We start from the raw sequence: 5,278 nt of genomic DNA, 5'->3' as shown, positions 1-5,278 counted from the left end.
TTCAGCAATTTGCGCTAACCAGGATTCCCCGCTCGGAAAACGTCCAAGCTGACGCTTTAGCCGCTCTCGCCTCAAGCTCGGATCCAGGGCTTAAGAGAATAATTCCCGTTGAATTCATAGAGCATCCAAGCATCGGGCCGCCGGTAATCGCCAACCTGATCAGAACGCAGATCGAAGGCGCGGAAGAAAACGAAGATCAACCGGAAGACGACGCAGACCAAACAGACTATGGCTGCGACACTCCCTGGTTAGAACCTATCAAAGCCTACATCGTAGATGGTACCCTACCCACGGAGAAATGGGCAGCCCGGAAAATAAAAATCCAGGCAGCACGATATGTAACCGTGGAAGGCGAAATCTACAAATGGCGATTCTCCGGACCTCTCATGACTTGCGCAGAAGGAGAAAAGGCGAGAAAAATCATGGAAGAGGTTCATTCCGGATCGTGCGGGAACCACTCCGGCGGAAGGTCTCTCACAACAAAAATAAAACGCCACGGATTCTACTGGCCAACTATGGTAAAGGATTGCGAGAAGTTCGCTCGGAAATGCGAGAAGTGTCAGCGGCACGCCCCGACAATTCATCAGCCCGCCGAAATCCTCTCTTCTATCTCGTCCCCGTACCCTTTCATGCGATGGTCGATGGACATCGTCGGACCAATGCACAAATCAAAACAAAAACGTTTCCTGCTGGTCCTCACAGATTTCTTTTCAAAATGGGTGGAAGCAGAATCCTACGCAAGTATCAAAGACGTATAAGTCGAGAACTTCGTTTGGAAAACATCATAACCAGACACGGTGTCCCATACGAAATCGTAACGGACAACGGGTCCCAGTTTATTTCCACTCGATTCGAGGCATTCTGCGAAAAATGAAAATACGACTTAACAAGTCTACTCCCAGATACCCACAGTGCAACGGACAGGCTGAAACCATAAACAAAACCGTCCTAGACGGATTGAAAAAACGCTTGGAAGCCAAAAAGGGACGATGGGCAGAAGAACTCGAAGGGGTCCTTTGGTCTCATCGAACCACTCCAAGACGAGCAACGGGGGAAACTCCATTCGCTCTCGTTTACGGAGCAGAATGCATGATTCCAGCGGAAGTAGAATTCCCCGGCGTACGGGGGAGGTTTCTTCCCGAACGGGAAGATCTGAATAATGCCATGCTGCTGGATAATCTTGACCTCGTCAATGAACGTCGCGACCAAGCCCTCATTCGAATTCAAAATTACCAGCAGGCCGCCGCAAAATACTACAACGCGAACGTGCGTCCTCGAAGATTCAAAGAGGGTGATCTGGTCTTGCGAAAAGTCTTCCAAAACACTGCCGAACGAAACGCGGAAAACTGGGAGCAAACTGGGAAGGACCATACAAAATCATAAAAGTCGTCCGACCAGGTTCTTATCAAATCGCGAACATGCAAGACGTAAAAATCCCGAGAACTTGGAATGCGATGCATCTCAAGAAATACTACCACTAGATCGTAAACGTGGACAACAGAACTACGAGATGGCTTGATCCTCGAAAGAGGTACGTAGGCAACTCGCCAAACCGGTGGGTTCAGCCATCCCCCCGATTTAAAAGGGGGGAGTGGGCACGATTTTCGAAAAAACTGAACTTCGAAATCTTTCCGCAAATCAATTCGCCTGACGGCATCAACAATGGATCCAGTATCCACCAAATAAATCATAAACTATCGCCCGGCAACATTCCGCGATTTCTAAAAAGCCCATAGACCTTTATGGCATAAGAAAAACAAACTTCAAAGCACTGCGAGACGTCGCTTAGTGCCTGAACATTCGTTTTTCGATTAAAACCTTCATACGCCTTCTAAACGGCATCATATCGTTGTTGCTGATCACAACAAACGAACTCTAACGTCCTAAACAGACAAGCCACCTAAGGGTAGGCTCTTTTACATCCAACAAGGATCCCATAGCGCGCTATACAAAAAATCCAAATTTGGTTCAGCACTTCGTAAAGGAAGTAGCTCGATTCGTGCCCATACAAATCATATAAGCCGATACCACTTCGCGGATTTTAAAACGGTACGAATCAGGTTAAAATCACGAACAGGCAAAACGAAAGCCGATTTGTCATCGCACAGCCTCAGTCTGAGAGTAAACCTAGGTCGTGCCCTAAACCCAGCCTTGCTGGTATCTTAAACATCTCATAGGCAAAGCGTCAACGACGCGAGATCCCAAAACTTGTCTCTTCACTCAAGTCTGTACGTTTCCACGAATTTTCGCGTAAATCGTAAACCGCAGGAAAATCTCGCTTTGTACAAACTACGGATACGGTGATCGTCAGGGAGGCAGGAATGAGACGACAACTCACACCCTGCCCCTCTAACTTCGACAAACAGAAGTTCTAAACGCAAATATTTTATAAACGCGCACCGCGAATTCAATACAACCCCCTAAAAAGGGCAGGGATTCAAAGCCACCAACGGCCAGTCCCGAATCATACATGATGGCCAACCAACGGCCGAAATACAACCAAAATAAAAATCCCCTCAGGGATTGATCAACCTAGGCGTCCTCCGGGACACCGCCTTCATCTTCTGACTCACCCAAAGCAGGAACAGCCTCGCCATCGCCCTCGCCGACTTCCTCACCACCCTTGTCCGCAACAATTCCAGCATCCTGGACCTCAGGAATTTCCGAGCTCGGGACCAGGGTACCCGAGGATGACGGGCCGGCAAGCTCCGCCGCAGTGCAAGTTCCCATCTCCTCAAAACGCTGAATCCGCCTCTTAAGACGTCGAACTTCCGAGGACTTGCTCTTCTTCTCCTCCTTCGCCTTGAGCAGCGAGCTCACAGTCTTTCCCAGATCACGCTCGAGATCGCTGATCCTAGCTTCGAGCGTCGACGTCTGGGCAGCATGAGTGCTCTCAATCGATTGAAGCACGGCCTCGGTACGCTTCAGAGTTTCCCGCGACGAATCCAGCTCCTTGGACAAACGTGTAACCTCCAGTCCGCAATCGCCAAGCATCCCGTCGATCAACAACACAAACTGATCACACGAGAGAATGTGAGAATCAAGGGAATAGCAAAGGGAAGAAGGTTTTCACAAAATACCTTGGAGCGATGCTGCGATAGTCTCGCCGAAACTTCGCCTTCCTCACTCCTAGTACACCTTTTCCTCTTCGCTGATCCGGCAGCCCCAGCTCTTGAACGACCCCTCGATGGTGGAACAGCGTTGGACGCGGGAAGTCCCAAGACGATCTCCCTCTTCTTTTCTGGAGGAGGAGGCATGACTTCTACCGCATCCTCCGAAACCACTATCGGCGCGAAAGGGGAACCCTCCGGACGAGCCTGGACATCGGATGCTTGCTCCGGAACGACAATTTCTCCAGCAGGCAAAGAGACATCGGGTCCAGAGGCTGGAAGTGTGGAGATCGGGACAGGGAGTAACGTCGGGTCCAAGAACCAAGGCCGCGGGATCCGGAGTTAAAGTGACATCGGATCCGAGAGTCGGAACCACGGAAGTAGCACTAGGACCTGCCACGCTAGACTCCATCTCAGCACGGCGTCGCTCCATCTTGTCCTGAAAAGAACTAAACCCCTCGACGAATGTCTGCGTAAGAGCAGGAGCATCCTGCGCCGGCGAGGCTTGGTTAGCTTCACTCATTTCGACATCGGAATCCTTCTTTTCATCTGGAGAGAAAGCCATGTTTTCTGAAATTCGAGAAAAAGAGAGTGAGTGAAAAATGAGAGGGAGATGGGGTGCTACTTATAAGAAATCAAAGGTGGTAGAGTTTTTCGGAATAAAATATTCTTAGCCGAAAATTTCGATTTTCAAATCTTTCGCACACAAAATCGCTCCCGCATCTTGCATGCTGGGGGGCTAACTGTTGGGGTCAAAAACGGTTACCTCGAAATCAACGGCTAAGTCTATTTGTCATACGAAAACCTTCTGAAAAACGAACACGAACACCCGTAAACCGAAGGAACCGAGCAGCCGACCCGGCCTTGGCCGTAGCCGCCGGGCGGCTAGCCCCGTGCTGGCCGTGGCTGCCGGCGGCTAGCGCCCGTGCTGGCCGTGGCCGCCGGGCGGCTAGCCCCGTGCTGGCCGTGGCCGCCGGCGGCTAGCACCCGTGCTGGCCGTGGCCGCCGGGCGGCTAGCCCCGTGTTGGCCGTGGCCGCCGGCGACTAGCGCCCGTGCTGGCCGTGGCCGCCGGGCGGCTAGCCCCGTGCTGGCCGTGGCCGCCGGCGGCTAGCGCCCGTGCTGGCCGTGGCCGCCGGCGGCTAGCCCCGTGCTGGCCGTGGCCGCCGACGGCTAGCGCCCGTGCTGGCCGTGGCCGGCCGGGGCGGCTAGCCCCGTGCTGGCCGTGGCCGCCGGGCGGCTAGCGCCCGTGCTGGCCGTGGCCGCCGGGCGGCTAGCCCCGTGCTGGCCGTGGCCGCCGGCGGCTAGCGCTGTCTGGCCGTGGCCGCCGGGCGGCTAGCCCCGTGCTGGCTGGTCTTCGGATAACGATCTTCGGTACACGAATCCCAGTCCCCGGCAATCTGAAGTCTGTACTTCGATTCTTTCCCGAGTCCTCGCAGACGAATCATCGAGATTCCGTGTACGAAACTCCGGTTCTTACTCCAATCTAGATTGTCGGAAACATTTCGAAAACCCGTAAGATATCGACGGGAAGGAGATCTGAAATTCTTCGTACGAAACAACGATGGTTATCTTAAGACACCACTCGTCTCAACTCTACGAACGAATGAAGAACTTCCAAAGAAATCGTAGAAAACGACGGAAGTCCTGGAAACGGCCCGAAAGGGACCAAACACGATCGGACAGTCCGTTTACGATTATCTGAGGTAGATACGACGATTTACATTTATCTTTGCATAGCAAGATAAATGTTAATCTTCCGGAAAGAAGAATGTAAAAGTTTCCCGATAGAAAGCCGACGAAAATGGAAAGAAGCCCGTCTTGCGGCCCAGAAGGAGAATAAACCGTCATAAGAAGGAGTAATAAAGGAGCTTTGGGAGAAGAAAAGGCAGAGAAAAAAAAGGATCTCAAAGAGAGAGCAAATCCGAAACTTAGGGACTTAGAGAATTCCTGCTAGCTTAGGACTTAGGAGTTTAGACTAGCGGAGGAAAGCTTAGAACATTTTGTCTCTTTTATTTCCGTCGTTTTTCGCTTCAGCGTTTCTCTACTTCCCTTTTTCGGAAGAATATTGTACCATCTATTCAATAAAACGCCTTAGTGCAATTTTTTCCGCTACGTTGCTTTATTCTATCAATTTCGTTTGGTTATCGCAGAGAATCCGAGCCTTCAG

This window comes from Raphanus sativus, chromosome 2 (genome assembly GCF_000801105.2).
Source record: "Raphanus sativus cultivar WK10039 chromosome 2, ASM80110v3, whole genome shotgun sequence".
In the NCBI taxonomy this organism is placed as follows: Eukaryota; Viridiplantae; Streptophyta; class Magnoliopsida; order Brassicales; family Brassicaceae; genus Raphanus; species Raphanus sativus.
Note: the sequence above shows the minus strand (reverse complement) of the source record.